This window comes from Myxocyprinus asiaticus, chromosome 50 (assembly GCF_019703515.2).
Source record: "Myxocyprinus asiaticus isolate MX2 ecotype Aquarium Trade chromosome 50, UBuf_Myxa_2, whole genome shotgun sequence".
NCBI lineage: Eukaryota > Metazoa > Chordata > Actinopteri > Cypriniformes > Catostomidae > Myxocyprinus > Myxocyprinus asiaticus.
In genome coordinates, this window is record NC_059393.1 from 16716754 (window position 1) to 16734312 (window position 17559).

At 39.2% G+C, this 17559-nt stretch overlaps 1 pseudogene; it reads right to left on the bottom strand.

Moving 5' to 3' along the window:
* LOC127438902 (FRAS1-related extracellular matrix protein 1-like) overlaps window positions 1-17559 on the bottom strand; it is a 39111-nt pseudogene that overhangs the window by 9894 nt on the left and 11658 nt on the right.

A 17559-nucleotide genomic window follows, 5' to 3' on the forward strand; every position in this document is an offset into this window, starting at 1 on the left:
AGCCAGACTACAATTTGCAACTGCACATGGGGACATATCTTTTTAATAACTTTTTGGAGAAATGCCCTCTGGTCTGATGAAACAAAAAATGAACTGTTTGGCCATAATGACCAACGTTATGTTTGGAAGGAAAAAGGGTGAGGCTTGCAAGCTTAAGAACACCATCCCAACCGTGAAGCATGGGGGTGGCAGCATCATGTTGTGGGGGTGCTTTGCTGCAGGAGGGATTGGTGCACTTCAAAAAATACATGGCATCATAAGGAAGGAAAATTATGTGGATATATTGAAGCAACATCTCAAGACATCAGCCAGGAAGTTAAAGCTCGGTCGCAAATGGGTCTTCCAAATGGACAATGACCCCAAGCATATCTCTAAAAATGGCTTAAGGACAACAAAGTCAAGGTATTTGAGTGGCCATCATAAAGCCCTGGCCTCAATCCGATAGAAAATTTGTGGGCAGAACTGAAAAGCGTGTTGCGAGCAAGGAGGCCTACAAACCTGACTCAGTTACACAGTTCTTTTTTTTCTTTTCTTTTTTCCTCCCCCTTTTTCTCCAAAATTTGGAATACCCAATTCCCAATGCGCTCTAGGTCCTCGTGGTGGCGTAGTGACTCGCCTCAATCCGGGTGGCGGAGGAAGAATCTCAGTTGTCTCCGCGTCTGAGACCGTCAATCCGTGCATTTTATCACGTGGCTTGTTGAGCGCATTACCGTGGAGACATAGCGTGTGTGGAGGCTTCACGCTATTCTCCGCGGCATCCACACACAACTCGCCACGCGCCCCACTGAGAGCGAACCACATTATAGCGACCACGAGGAGGTTATCCCATGTGACTCTACCCTCCCTAGCAACTGGGCCAATTTGGTTGCTTAGGAGACCTGGATGGATTCACTCAGCACGCCCTGGATTTGAACTTGTCACACCAGTTCTGTCTGGAGGAATGGGCCAAAATTCCAGCAACTTATTGTGAGAAACTTGTGGAAGGCTACCTAAAATGTTTGACCCAAGTTGTCTGCAGCTCCGCAGACAACGGTGCGGTTGTGGATTGTGTCTCTTGAGTGTTGATTTCACGCTACGTTGTTACCTATTTGGTGAGACGCAATGCTGGAAATAATACAACGTCCATCTTTTACTCTCCGTGACATCGAGCTTATAGCTAACTAGCTAACCACATAGCTACTTTCATACCTTGTCAGCTGAGTGGAAGCTAATGTATAAACATGTATTCACCAAACTGTTTTGTTCAGGATTTGCAGTTTGGCACCCCCTTCAACTGAACAATTCCAGTCGTTGCATATACAAAATGTAATATTTAAAATTCTGGTTTTCCCCTGTTGAAAGTTTCTCCTGAACTTGTATAGCAGAATACGGTGTAACACTGCTGCCGCTGTTTATCTCTTGACACGGTAACAGCGAACCATGAGTTATTGTTTGTGACTGTTTTGTTATTAACAGCGAAATATTGCTGATGATGTTTTGATAAGCAAGAAAACTGTGCTTTAGTACAATTTAGAGGTACTTGTACTTTACTTGAGTATTACCATGGCATTTTCTATTACTTCAACTCCACTACATTTCAGAGAGAAATATTGTACTTTTTCCACTGCGTTTTTTTTTTTTTTAACAGCTATAGTTTCTAGTTATGTTTCATACAAAGCAAAGATAAGCCAGGAATCTAGCAAATCCAGTCAAAAGAATACCAAATTAACTATATCAGCCACCATATCGGTAATCTGTGAATTTCCCCCCTCTAAAATTGGTATCGTATCGGTCTCAAAAATCCCATATCGGTCGGGCTCTAATTATAATCGTACAGTAAAGACCAACAGTAGTTTTATGTTGCATTTCATTCTGAATGTTTACTTGAATAGCCTACTGCTGTTAAAACTTTTAAAGCTGTAAAAGAAAGCACTGAATTTTCTTAATTTGTATTTTTTTGTTCTATTATTTATCTATTTCTATTCATTGCTGTTTTTTGTTATTTTATTACTGACTGTTTACTAGTCTTGAATAATTACTTAACATTCTTCGATAATTAACATATTAGGTAGTGTTATTATTTGTTGTGGTATTGAAACTGGTATTGAGAATTGTCAAATTTCACTACAGACTACTAGTGCCCGACCGATTTATCGGTGTTAAGCAGTGCAGAGTTAAGCGGTGTCTTCACGGCAAGTTGCTAACTAGTTTGTGAAATATATATTGAAAAGTTCATAAACAATGACCTCATCATTTCCCTTTTCAATATAACTAATATAACGTTAACCCTGTCCCTGAGAACCATGTCACTCATGTTTATCACATCTGTTTGCTATGTTAGCCAGCTATAGTTTGTCATTGCATCTTTTTGCAGCTCAGCAGACAACGGTGCGGTGGTGGATTGTGTCTGTTAAGTGTTGATTTCACGCTACTTTGTTACCTATTTGGTGAGATGCAATGCTGGAAAATAAATAAATTCCATCTTTTACTCTGTGACAACAAGCTTATAGCTAACTAGTTAACCACATAGCTACTTTTATTGCTTTTCAGCTGAGTGGAAGCTAATGTGTAAACATGTATTCACCAGACTGTTTTATTCAGGATTCACAGTTTGATACCCCCTTAAACCGAACAATTCCAGTCATTGCATTTACAAAATGTAATATTTAAAAGTGGTTTTCCACCATTGAAAGTTTCCCCTGAACTTGTATAGCAGAATACGGTGTAATACCACTGCCGCTGTTTATCTCTTGACTCATCAGGTGTAAATGCTTCTTGTTTTACAGCCTGCCCCTAATTGACTGGCAGTATTAAAATAGTCAGCATTTGACTGATACTAAACAGTACTTATGTTTATTTAGCTATTCATTTTATTTTTATTTATTCTTTATTGAAATGGTCAGCAACTGACTGATACTGAACATACAGTACTGATTTTTATTTAGCTATAATTTTTATTTATTCTTTATTTAAATGGTCAGCAACTGACTGATACTGAACATACAGTACGATGTTTATTTAGCTATTTATTGTGTTTTTATTCTTTATTTTATCAGTGTTCTTTTCTAGAATTTGTTGACAGTGTATAATAATAATGTCAAATATTCTTTGATAAAAATATTTAAGAAAGCAGCCTTCTGAGTACTTTTGCATAGTCATATCGCACAATCCACATAGAAAAGGTTTGTTTTCATTCCAGCTCAAAAATTAGCTATATCGGCCACCATATTGGTAATCATGAATTTTCCCCCTCTAAAATCGGTATCAGTCTCAAAAATCCCATATTGGTCGGGCTCTAAAGACTACTGAAATTTTGATATTGTGTTAATGTATAGCCTATATTGTATATGGTAGATCTTGCTGCAAAAACATGATGGAAAAAGTAGATCTCATTCCTTAGAACTATGTGCGTCACTGCTTTTAATGGTGGCAATGGAGGCTTTTGTTTATTTGACTACCATGCGTGATAAAATAATTCCCATATGACAATAGCCTCCAGTGCAGTTTACATTTCTGTCACAGAGAATTGAGTTGATTGCATAGGTACACTATTAGGTTGTGCATTAGTCATAATTTTAGGAAACACACAACATAAACTTTGACATGTTACTTGAGCATGTAACTTAAATGTCCTTTTTTTCTTTCCGGACAAGTAACTTTTTTTACTCAGACAAGTGAATGACCAATTTACTTGTCCAGAGGACAAGCACATTACAGTGCTGAATGTCGAGCCCTGATTAGGCTATTTGTAATGTTAACTAATTAAGTTTAAGTAATGCTACTGTTTTAAGCTTAATGTTTGTACCCTTGATTTTCAGATCATGAGCATTTTTAAATATTTCAAGAAGAGGGAGCGAAGTCCACCACCAGATGAGGAAGAAACAGCTACTGAGGTCGCTAGCTAGGATAGCTAGCATAGTTAGATGGCAAGTCAAAAGCCAAACAGATTATTCATAGGGTTTTTTCAAGAAATAAACTGGAGGAATTTGAACGTTACTTGTTTCTTTGTAGCAGAAGAGACATTTTCTCCAGGTAGCAGAAGAGACCGCAGGGGCAGCAGGAGAGACAGCCTCAGCTGACTCTCATAGAGGGACAGACATTCAGAGAGGGGCAGCGGGTCAGCAGGGGAGACAACCTCCCCTGAGGGAGGGACAGCAGGTGATTTTGACAGCAAAGAAAGGGGCAGTAGCAAAGAAAGGGGCAGTAGGTCAGACTTGTTTCAGTTCAGATTTTGAACTGCATTAAACTCGGTCTCGTTTACCATGCTTTGTGGGTGTGACTTTTTTGCCATGTCATCACCATTCATATCTGTACAACCAGTGTGTTTATGATTAAATTACTACTAGAGCACAAAATTGTTTACAAGAGCACAAGTTCTTCATAGATCTAGCCTCTTAATTTTGCTCTCAAAGTGCACCAGATTGATGCATTTAACTTTAAAATGTTCACACTTTTCTTTTGGGGGAGCATGCGCCCGGACCCCCTTAGAGGGTCCAAGGTCCACCCACCACAGTCTCTCAAAATTCTTTGGAAACGCATACCTGCTATTTTTGCAAAATGATTTTTACATGGCTCGTGGTACGTATCACAGCATTTTCCTAGTGAAATCAACACGAGGTGCTAAAACAACAATAACTTTTATTCCCTTTCACACAAATCACAAGTAATACATCAGATTATCAGTTCAGAAACACTTAGCTCTGTTATGACATCTATCGCACTGTTTTGACATCTAAACACTTTAACTTAGCGCATGACTTGTAAGGTGATACATTTGAACATTTGCAACGCATAACCAACTGCCAGCGGCGGATTTAGGCATGGGCGACATGGCAGTTACCCAGGGCGGCATCTTGTCAGGGGGTGGCACGAGGCGGCACAGTTTGTATTTTTAAAAAATTATTTTGTCCTCTGTATTGTTAGCAAGCATGTTTAATACAACCTTTTAAGTTAGGGCACAAGCTGAATAGTTGGTTAAGAGCTAATGACTAATCATTGCAATAATTGCCGAATAGTCTAATTATCATTCAAATAATCGTTAGATTAGTCGATTATTAAAATAATCACTAGTTGCAGCCCTATGCTCCGGTGTCTTTACCGATCCTGGAGATCTGTTATCGCAAGCTGCCTTTTTGCTTGGCATTTACACAAATACAAGCTGGAAAGATATAAAAACTAGTTCAACCATTGTATTTGCTGTAAGTCACCCATCATGCCCATGTCACTGGATTTTGAAAGCAACTTTAATTATTAATTTTCTATGGCAGAAATCACTTGAGCAGGTTTACATGCATGTTCTTAAACCTACTAGGCCTATCTATATTACGCTTAAAATGATTTTCCTTTATCGGGGTAAGGTCATAAAAGGTTTAAGCAAAAAACAGTCAGAACATGTAGATTTAACTGCCATTCTTACAGACTTATCCAGCGCGCGCAAGTGTTGTGCGCATACCTGTTGATGTTTTGACGTCAAAAGCAGGAAATTATCTGATTATATTTAATGCAAGTTTCTTTTGTTGTCGGGTTTTGATAACATTGCTGATTTTTGGTGTTTATAAGCATATTTCTGTGCATGTAAACATGCAAATTCAGTCACAAATAAAGTGCTTCTATCACATCCTCACAGCATAATCTAATACTTTTGTTTTTTGCCAGTTTCTCACCTCCAGATAAGCAGTTTGCAATATGACCTAGTGTAATTAAAGGATTTGATTTAATTAAATATATAGTCTGCATGTGATGTGCATTTCAAACTACAAACATGCAAAACACGCGTGATTCTCATGATGAGGTGTTTTCAGGGTATGAACGTCTTTGCACATTCACTTAGAAGCACACAGCACATGCAGACGATATATTTTATTTATATAAAACGGAGTCTTTTGCGATTTAATAATCTCGCTGATTAAGTGTGCATTCATACATTAATTTTAACCCACAGGTCAAGTTTTGTGAATTTCTGTTTTATAGTTAGGCTAATTCCATTTTATGACTGGATTTCGTGAAGTTGTTGAGAACTCCTTTTTCAACAGTCTCTTGCGATTGTGTTAGAATGGCTAATTGAAAGTGCACCATCTCCCATATGAACAATGCTGTAGTGTCTGTGTACTGCGGTTGGACCCCATACTGCCCCATGCTGTGCTGACTGAACACATTGGCACAGTGTGCTTTGTAGTCTCACTGAAAGGCCACCCGCCCCTTGTCAGGCTTGGCTCGGGAAGGTTTGTTTGCTCCCAGATGACCCAGTGGTGAAAACAAGCCAGAGTTTTGGGTGACAAACCCAGTTATAGATTCGCATGAGAAAGGCAGCACAAGTCAGCTGTACGCCCTGACTGAAGTCAGCCTGCTGCCAAATTGGCAGTAAAACCATGCAAACGAAGCAAATATGATCTTTCTTTTTGCCTGTTTCTTGGTTTTACATAATCTCTAATCTTGTTTTGAAATGACTGAGGTGTTGCCATCTTTGGGCTAGACCAGATTGCAGAGTTTTAAATATATGTTTAGTTCATTAAAACCGTGCCATCATATTAGTTTTTATTCATTATTTTAAGGGTCTCCTATTGACTGGACTAGACAATACAGTAGATGACCGCTATGGCAGCTGATACACTGTCAGATTTCTTTTGTTTTACTGATATCTTGCATGGAACAAATGTTATTGCTTGAGATGTGTATCAAAATATCAGTTTGCATTTGTTCTTGCAGTGAAAATGCAGCCTTATTATAATCTAAAAAAATCAATAAAAAAACCACAGATCTGAAGAAATCACGGACAGCTGTTGTCATGAGTGTAGCATACCTGGTTGGCAGCCACATCCATCTGGGAGGAGGAGAACACAGGAACCCCTGGACTTTGGACCATGTGCAGGTGTCCATGTTCAGGAGGGACGGGCACAGTGTATATGAGTTCATCTGACTTGCTTCCACTGTCTGTGGCCATCAGAATGTAAGTAGTAAGGATGACTTTCTCTCCCTCCATCAAAGTCACAGGTTTAGTGAGGAGGGCAATGTCGCCTGTGCACGGTAAGCAGGTCAACTGGGTTACAGAGGTGTTATATTCTGTTTATATATACTACAAATGAACATGTGAAAACATCCATTTACTGTATGATCCCTATTACGTAATAATTGTTTATTACTAAGGGTAAAGAAACTTTAGTTAATGAGGCTTAATGCAAATTTATGAAGAATACAAAAATGCGTGCAAGTGCAAGCTTGTTGATGTCGTGTGAGATTTGGTTGTGACAAAAGGGAGAGTACTGGGATCTTTGGGCAGGACTACAGATTTTTGGCATCTGCTCGGTTAATAATTCAGGCTAGGCGTTGAAAGGTGGCTCATCCTTGGTGCCAGAACATTCTCACCTCTGTTCCTCCAGGATAAGCTAGAACAGAGCCAAGAAGACAATAGCTGCCACGCCTTCCATGTTCACCCAACTGGCAAAGTCATTTTGGCCATAGGGGGTGCCAGTGTTTTAAATTATACATGCACAGATTTAAACTGTCAACAAAGTTGTTTTCCTTGGATTTTAAGAGAAAAACAAGAACTAGGATAAACTAAGAGTCACTATTTTAATTTCTATAACATCACTGGACAAAATTTGTAGTGTCAGTGTCATGACAATTTGTTTAACTGTCATAACCCTGGTGCTGCTACAAGACTGAAAAATAAATATGAAAGTTGTAAGCCAATGTTAAAAGCATTGGATTTGACCCATGCCTAGAGTTCCTACTAGGTTTCTAGTTATTCTATGTTGTTCATAATTAAACTTACCCTTTTGAATGGTGTGAACTGTGATGAAGAAACTCTGCAGAGGTGTCTTGTTGTCTCCATCGCTAAGAATAAAGTGCAATCTGTTGTGACCTTTGAAACCGCTAATTGTGGAGTGAGTGTACCATAGACTGTTAATCTCCACATCCTCCTGGGTGAAATTTTGACCTGGCCTCAGGTCAAGCCATCCAGCTTCTGTCTGCAGGAAATCACAGAAAACATGGGTCATCACATTACTGTCTCTTCAAGATGTATATCACACAAATTTGAAGACTACCAATACTTACTAACCCTTGAAGAAGGCCAAATCTGGGACTTGCATTGAGTATGTAGAGAAGTTGGTTGCGGGGGGTGTCGTGATCCCCTGCCTCATGCACTACACTGGAGATGACTCTCCTCTCCAAGGCCTCCACCTCAACACCTGCATTTCTGAGCACAAAGAGCAAGATGCTTTGGACACCAGAGGTACCAATGCCAAGTCTGCATGCTAAAATGAATCCTGAATCCTAAATAAATAAATACACAAACAGCCAAAGCCAGCTGCTTGTAGAGGAAAAGAAGGCATACAGGCCTCATCATAGTCCATGAGGACATTACAACAAGGAAGCAGGCATCTGCCAAAAAGACACGTTATTTCTGCTGTTGTGGAGTTTACATTCAAACCCTTAGCCAATGCAGGGACATGCTGATCTCAGAGGAAAAGGGTGAAATAAAAATGTGCAATTTACTGTATGTAACTTAATTTCCAGTCACTCGGTCACACAGATTCCCCAGCCACATGTGCAGGACAGGTTGGGTTGACCCCCCTTCACTAAAACCCATCCAAGATCATCCTCCCCCCTTCTGTTCCTGTCCAGTCTCTGCCACTATATTCCCTCCTCCTATTCTCACTTTCATCCGCCTTTTTGGCTCTGAATTTTTCCCAGGGCATACTTCCTTTAGTAGCCATGGCTTTTCATCATTGACTGGTATGATGTGAACACACGCAGTCCCCTGGACTGTGTGCCCACCATCTGTCAGCTGTATGGTGAAAGCATCGTTGAGGGTTTCTGTGTCATCATGCAAATACATGATCTTCATTCCTATGGATTAGCACAAGAAAGAGAAATGTCATGAATATTTTGGGAGAAGGTCGATTGAATGGTTTTGAAATTTCTTGCACTAAAAAAAGCTACGAATAGAACAGAATGCTGATGCCTTGCAGACATGTTTTTAAAAGTTTGAGTTTTTTTCTTGACACGGCATCTAAAAAACGTGGCGCTCCTATGCATAACTTGTAGGAAAAAACAGCAAGACATGGTGCAACAGTCAAAAATGTCCATCAAGTGCATGCTTACTTGGTAAAACAATTGCACAACACCGTGACTAGATGCAAAAATGCTTTCTTGTGAATGGCCCCTAACAGTAACTTGGCTAGCTCCTTGATATTTGCTTAAATTGCAAAATTGGACTTCGACTACTACCGCTAGCTCTCAGAACTCTAAAATTATCTATCTAAAATTAATAGCGAGAATAACACCAATGAACATTCTCCCTTTTGACAATGACCTGGTCACCTATGTTTGTACAGCTCTTTATCACTCACTAACAAGCAAAGCTGTGCAGTCTCAAAGTACCTCATGCACAGTGGCTGTGACTTAATTGCGCAGAGAGCATTTAGAAAGACTTTGCAGATGAAGCAGAAGCACCACAGGGGCTTTGTGACCTTTGTCTCCTGCACCATCTGTTCTGCAAGCCTGGATACCCTCAGTGATAACAAACCAGTGCCCTCTGGAAGGCACAGAAGGGTGGCTGGACCAAGAAAAGGGACACTGTCCTCGACAAGCAGAGAGTGGTACCCTAGAATCTCGCAAAAAGAGAGTCAAGGGGAAAAGCTCCTGGCTCACCTTGCTGGAGATCCTGGACTGCGAAAGACTGGATTGCCAAGGTTCTTTGAAGGACCTCGGGGCTTTTGTTTTTGTAATGACTCCTCAAGACTGTATATGTCATTGCGTGAGGTTCCATGGGCTGGGGGGGAACCACAATGGTAATGGTAAGAGTATCCGCTGGAATATCAATGTCCATTTCATTTAGAATATCTGGACTGAGGTCCTTCATTCCTCCCATGATCAATTGAGAGCCAAAAAGGAATGACAATAAGAAATTTGTCTGGGAAAAAGTTTGTGGAATATTCGCTTGCTTATTATTTTGGTCTTAATGTCAGAGCTTGTCCAAATAGTATTGATTACTGTGAAGTTGCCAAGTAGCAGTGATGGGATCTCATTGTTTGGGTTGATGATGATGTGGAAGGGTAATGGTGCTGATCTCTGAATCCCATCACTGACACTGATGGTAAAGTAATCCGCTGTAGGCTTCACACCCTGGTGCACTGACTGGACATAGTTGATAAACCCCGAACTGAGGTGGAGCTGGATGAAAGAAACTTTGTTTATACATTCAGACTTAGTGGTCTGAAAGGGAATGTCTTATACAAAGTACCCTTGCACAGGGCTGAGATGACACAACAGAAAGTAAATTGTGTCAAAGCTGAGATCTTAGATTAAAGTGGAAAAGTAGAAAAGTAGAAAATAGTGTATCAGGATGGGCACATGTATTGGCTGTGATTTTGGTAAGAAGCACATGTTCATAAGTCAACATTCTTGTTGGTCCAGGAACAACATTCTTAGCAACCAATCAGATTTTAGGGTAAGTTTCAGGGCTACGATGAGGGCTTTAACAACATTTTTATTAACCTATCATTTCCTTCTGATTTTAGGTGTAGTTATTGGTTAATGTATAAAATGGGGGCCTGGGTAGCTCAGTGAGTAAAGACACTGACTACCACCGCTGGAGTCACGAGTTCGAATCCAGGGCATGCTGAGTGACTCCAACCAGGTCTCCTAAAAAACCAAATTGGCCAGGTTGCTAGGGAGGGTAGAGTCACATGGGGTAACCTCCTCGTGGATGCTATAATGTGGTTCTCGCTGTCAGTGGGGTGTGTGGTGAGTTGCGCGTGGATGCCACGGAGAATAGCATGAAGCCTCCACACGCATTATGTCTCTGCAGTAATGCGCTCAACAAGCCACGTGATAAGATGTGTGGATTGACTGTCTCAGACGTGGAGGCAACTGGTATTTGTCCTCCACCACCCAGATTGAAGCGAGTCACTATGCCACCACGAGGACTTAGAGCGCATTGGGAATTGGGCATTCCAAATTGGGGAGAAAATAAAATAAAATGTATTAAATAATGTTATGATGGTCACTGTGATTTTGCCAAGGATCACATGCTCCTGGATCAACATTTTGTTGGCCCTGGAATAGGACTTTGCAATACATTGAATACCCACAATGTAATCACAATGATTTTGCTGATGATATAAAATTCAACAATATTGTGAATATCGCGATGATTTTAATGAGCCTTTTATTTGGCTATTAGGTTTCATAGAGTGCACCAGTAGACTAATTTCACAATTCTTCAGGGCTGTATAATTAATCAAAATAACATCAAAATGGAGATGTGATCATATATGATTATTAAACTGCAAAAGGTTGCGATAAAAGACAGATAAACATGGTCTGTGTGCACTTCAGAATGAATCGGCAACGCGCAGATCTGTGTGCACGCGTGGGGGCATTGGGGCTCATGGGCTAGTGTTTTTAGCGCAGTTCACCTGCATTGTGAAGTACTGCCAGTTCAAGCATTCGTGCAATTCCAAACATTAGTAACTGCTATAAAGTTATTATACAAATCTACAAATGCGGAACAGTAAAGGAGAGTTTGACAGCGGTTCACAAGATGCGAAACTCATAACTGTCAAACAAACATTGCACTTTCCTTTTCATGATAAAAGCTCCTGGTAAACCCCAATTTAGGGTGAAGTAAATAGTTCAGAAATATATTAATTTATCTTTAACAAATCTTATCCTGAAAATAATAATTATTCAGTATTATAATAATAAACTTGACTGTGTTCCACAGTAATAATTTAGTACTATGCAATATTCATCTGGTTTCCAAAACATAAGTGAAGTAGTTTTTGCTCACCTTGTTCATTCACAAAGAAAAAGTTTTAGTAAAAATATATGAAGGTAAATAAGATTTTTATGAAGCTTCCATATGTGATTGTATGTTAAATATAAGTATAAATGTCCAAATCAATGAAAATGATTACATTTTACTCTCCCTTGTGTTAACTTGGTGAAACTGTGGGAAACATGCCTTCATCATTTTTAATTAGATTTTTATTTAATGTGTTTGTAATATTAATTCTACATGGCTACAATGACTGTTTAGGCGAAATGATGATTCCTCTGTCTTAAAAAAAAAAATCAACCATGGCAGGGTGGAGGGCGGGGCCGGGCCGTGATGCTGTACACCCGGCCCCTAATCAGGCTGATCAAGCTCGAGTGGGATAAAGGCCTCCGGATGCAGAGCAAAAACATAATTATCAAGTTATGTATGGAATATCATCAATTTGCTGAAAAATATCGAGATATAATTTCTGAAGCCATATCGCCCAGTCCTGCCCTGGAATAACATTCCTGTCAATAAAAATGTCCAAAACCTAACCCCTGACCCTAACCATAACCAACCCCTAAAATTAGAAAGATAGGTTGAGAAAAATGGTATACAGAGCCTCTATCCCCAGCCTTAAGCCTAACCCTAACAAGAACCCTAAATCTAGCCCTAAAATCTGATTAGTTGTTTGAAATTTTGGACAAGGATCTAGAGAATACTACTGACCCACTTTTAGTCCAGCATTGCACTTCTCAAAGCCAGGGGAAGGAAGAGTGTTCTCTAGGGACCCATATTGTGGTGGTGTCACTAAGTGAAAAATGAGCTGGTCTTGATAGGTGTCAAGATCAGTGGCTTCCAACACCCCACCACACACCACATGCACTGGAGCCCTCATTTACCTCAAACATGCCACCTGATGGAAAAATATACAGCTTAAAGCAAGAGCTGTAATATTGGTGGAAATCAAAGAGAGTTCATAATTAGTAATTATAGAATGACACTGAAATTGCTCCACCACCAGATTGTAATATATCAGTGAGGTGAAAGTGTCTTCACAGGAGTCTGTTTATTAATTATTTTTTCTTCTCAAGAACACGTCCCAGTATTTTTCTCCCTCTCATTTACAGGCACTTCTTTCTCCCCTCTTGCCTCACGCCTGCTATGCCACCCCACTAACACTGTCTCTTCCTCTGCTCTCACTCTCGGCTCTCGCCCAGCCGCTGCCACCTGGGTGTTGATAAAGCCATCATGCCAATGCTTACTGGCATCTGCTTACATTTACAGCACTGATAAATAATGAATGGAGAATGGGCACTGATGAGGTTGTGCTTGGATAGAACTTTGAAGGGGTGGGGGGGGCGATTAATGACCGGCAGTCTGAAGTAAAAGTGATAACTCATTCCAGAGCAAGAGAAATGGGAAAGCTGGATTCCCTTCATTTTCCGTTGCTTAATGCTCTTACACCAGCCTGGCTTTATTCAATGCAAATTAATTAAATGATTATATTTTCTTGCAAACCAGCCAAGACCTGGTACAAGGTGGCAATATAAGAGAATCCTCCTTTTTTTGTGATTGGAATTAACCGAATTAGAGAATTATAACCGAGATTGAATGAGAGAAATATCTTGGCAGTGACAGAAGTTACGCATCATCTTTTCCAATTGTGGGACTGTCTATTGTCTTCTGTATCCCTGCTGTCCTCATGGGAATGTGGATATTTTCTCTGCACACTCCTCTCTATATAATCCCAACCAGCTGTGTGTACGTCTGCTGCCCTGCATGCACCAACGACAAGCTACTTTCTGTGGATGTCTCACTGGCACCTAGCTGCTGCCTTTCGCTCATTGTCTTGCTCTGGTCACTGTTCTCCATTGATAACTGTTACGTTTTTTTTCTAGGCCTGGGATTTAGCATTAAATCCCCATCTTGGCTTCAGCGCTTGCGCAAATTTGGATTAAACAAGAGCATTTTGTTTAATCCATTCAGTCCCTCAACACAAAGCAATGCCAGTGTTTGAAACGCACTGGATTTTATTCGCGATTAGAGATTACAAACAAATTTGTTTGGCAGAGAACTACAGGCCCAGTTATACAAGGTTTACCCAGTGTTATGGTTGGGGACTGGTTTTTGACAGGCACCAGGGTAAAGTTGAGGTCATAGACCGGAAGCGTGCCATGCAGGGGGACAGGTGGGGGTACAGCATCCATTGTTCCGGCTTCTCCATCTGACACGATGAGAGTGACCGTGTCTGAGACAGGATCAGGTCCAATCTCAACACCTAATGGGAAAGTTCATTGGACCACAGTAGTTGTAGACAGAACATTCTATAATCATAATGTTACTCTAGTGGTTCTCAACTGGTGGGTTGCGACCCAAAAATATAATGCAGTTCTGTTCTGATTTGTTAGTGGAGAGCAGGGAAAAACTATGTTAAATGCACATAATAACATTTAATTTATAATATAATTGTGCATAGTTAGGATAGCAAAATAAATAGGCTTATACATTTTTAAAAGGGGAGGAGAAATATCCATATATTTTATTGTCCATTTTGCTTACATATGAAATACATTTTTGTCAGCTAATGCTGTTAATTATAAAGGGACCTTCTAGGAAACCCTTCTAGGTACAATTCAAATATATTGATTTTACAAATTATAATTTTATTAGTTTTTCATCATATTGGTCATATTTTAGCTTTACATTTCTTGAAATTGCATATTATATTGCATATATATTGTTTGATGCATGTTTATCTTTTTTATTTACATGCATAATTTGTACTATTTTCAAGTATTTACATTAATATGTAGTACATGTGCTAAATTGGTACTGTCTTTTTAAGACTACCAGCATCAGTTAATGAGCGCAAATTAACGAGAGAGGACACACATTTTTGTTTTTTGTTTTTTTGCACATCTGTGCAATTGGTGATTATTTTTTTTTATTTTGTATTATTGTTGTTTTTAACCATCAACTGACTATAAAGAACAGAAAGGACATTAATTCCATCACGGGTGATTTGAAATCTGAACCGTTTTCAGCCAGTGGCTAATCACAGACATTTTTAGTCCCATAGCATGAAATTTGGACATATATGTGAGTGATTTATTCACATTGTAGAGGGTTGTGCATAGAGGGAAAAAAAATTTATCTTGGGTTTTAAGAATTGATTTCGAGAATGTTCAAACAAGATCATGATGCATTGCAAAATCTGTATTTTTACCTAGTCCTAATGGCGAATACTGCTAATACAATACTTGGCCCATTGTTTGTTTTGTGTATATGTCTTGTAAATCATACTCCTGCTTTTTGTATGCATTTACATTGTTTATTTTCATGTTAATTATTATTTTGAATATTTGTATATTGCATAAAAGCCTTATTAATAAATGTAAATGTTTGACATTTAAGTACATTTTGGTTGGTAATGCTTTACTACATAATGTGTGTTAAATTACAATGATGTTAATTTCAATTGTAAAAATTACTGTTATAGTTTGTTCTTTCATAAGACACATTAACTAAAGTGACAATAAAATTTTGTTATCACTGCCATTATATTACACAACTAGCCTTCTGTCTCAATAATAACCAATGCGCAGGTAGAAGATGAGTCCATTGAGCACATCTAGCTGGGAGAACTTGTCCACGGTGACCCCATTTTGCTGTAGTACCCCACGTGCTGGTGTTCTGGCAAGCATGTATGTTAGCCGAGTATCCTCGTTGTCAGCATCTGTAGCAGACATATACTCCACAGTGCTCTGGACCTGACCTCCCTCTTTGCAGGAGAGTTCAGCCCTCAAATCTGAGACTAACTGTGGAGGCTCATCGTTCACAGGTAGGATCTAAAAACATGCAGATAGAAAGCTGTATTAATGAAATTTAATATGCATTTTAATAAGAGCTGTAATAAAATGTCTAAGATTTTTACAATTTTTTTTATTTATAGAAATGTTAAAATTTCTATAATAAAATAAATTTTTCGAGTTTAAAATATAAGCTAAAAATTTAAAATATGAATCAACTAAATTTTACACTCGGGTAGAATAAAACTTGGCTGCAAGCTACAGTGTGGTCTGAATTGTGTGCAAATCGTTATTTAAGTTGGTTCTTTTCAATTAATCACTTGAAGTGGTTCACAAATTGATCTAATCGATTAATTAGCAAATCTGTCTAAAAAATAAAAAAGAATGTCAGGAAAGGTCATGGAACTCCATTAGTCAAAAAGTGTGGGAACCCTGTGGGGCGTACATGTCTCCTGAGCGATTTGGAGGCTGATGGATGTCTGACAGTATGAAATCGAACGAGTCTTCAAACATTTACTCCCCTGAGTGTCTGTAGTAGATTAGGCCCTGAAACGGGTCCCTCTACAGGAAACTATTCACTGGCACACCTGGATGACATGATATTATCTAATATCTGTTAACGTACTGTAAGTCACCTCAGACACATCAATAGGGGTTGGGTTAGCCCCTTTTAATCTGATCAAATTTAGAAGTTATTTAATTGTACCAATACATTTATTTTAATTTCTGTTTTCTTCTTTCATTGACAGAAATATAACCCATGGTTCATGTTGAGTTCTTTTAACCAGCTCTCCAGCTCTGGGAAAAGCAGCTGATACTGAATGTAGTCATCACTGGAATCCAAGTAAAAGCATGTACTCCTCCACCCTAACAGAGCCACCTCATGGACCTCAATGTTATTGATTAAAAAAGGAGGGGTGTCATCTTTTGGAAGAATATAGGGAATTTGTGTCTGATGCTGTGACGAACATCCGTGACTCAGAAGACGATGTAATCCCTGGTGATATCGCTGTCAGAATGGTGATAGACCATGACTTCCTCTCTGAGATCCTTCACCTTGAACATGAAACCTTTGCCACATTAGGGTAAACAAAAATTCAAATTTGCTTACTCTATAGACCAGTGATTCTCAACCAGGGGACCTCAGCATATGTGTAAGGGACTATTCAGACTGCTTGTGCTGTTTTGTTAGTTGTAAACACGTCTTGCTGGTTTTTTTTCAGCGTCTTGCGCATGAGTGCTGAGTTTTTGAAACGCTCTGCCAAGTTAAAAGAAATTCAGTTTTATTAAATGCATCTTGAGACACCTATATTCTGGCTGAAGGATATTCTATGCAAATACGTGAACGAGAATCTTCTAGCTAAACAAGTTCGATTTCATTCTTTGTTGCGTTTCAAAATGTGTCAGACCTTAATTCATAACAATACAAGTACGTGTTGCACTGGTGTAACTTGGATCTTATGGGCCAACTGGTCATTATGGTTGGAGGGGGGGAGGTTGGTTGTTTTCATCACCCATTAGGCCAGCGGTCGTTTTAATCATTAACTTTCTGCCAGCTGTCGCAGATGGCTGCCCACCCTGCACTTCTTTTATTTACTCCACTGATGTGTTGCATTCTCAGCGTTGCCACAAGGGTAAACAGTAAACAGTAGTGTGAACTGTCTGCTTCTACAGTGAGTTTCCTCTGTCAAGTCAACTACTATCAGAGTAAAAGTTTGAAGAGAATATTGCAGAACAAGTAAGGTTAAGTCAATACATTTAAAGCAGCTTGCCAAATAATTCCAAATCTAGTTTAATGGCATAGACCTATGAAGGTAACTATCACTCCCTTGAGTACTGAAGATTGTTGCCGCCACAGTAAAGCATGAACGCACGTTATGTACAGTACTGTGCAAAGGTTTTAGGCACTTGTGAAAAATTTTGCATAGTGAGGATGTCTTCAATAATAATGCCAAAAATAGTTTTTATTTATCAATTAACATCATACAAAGTCCAGTAAAC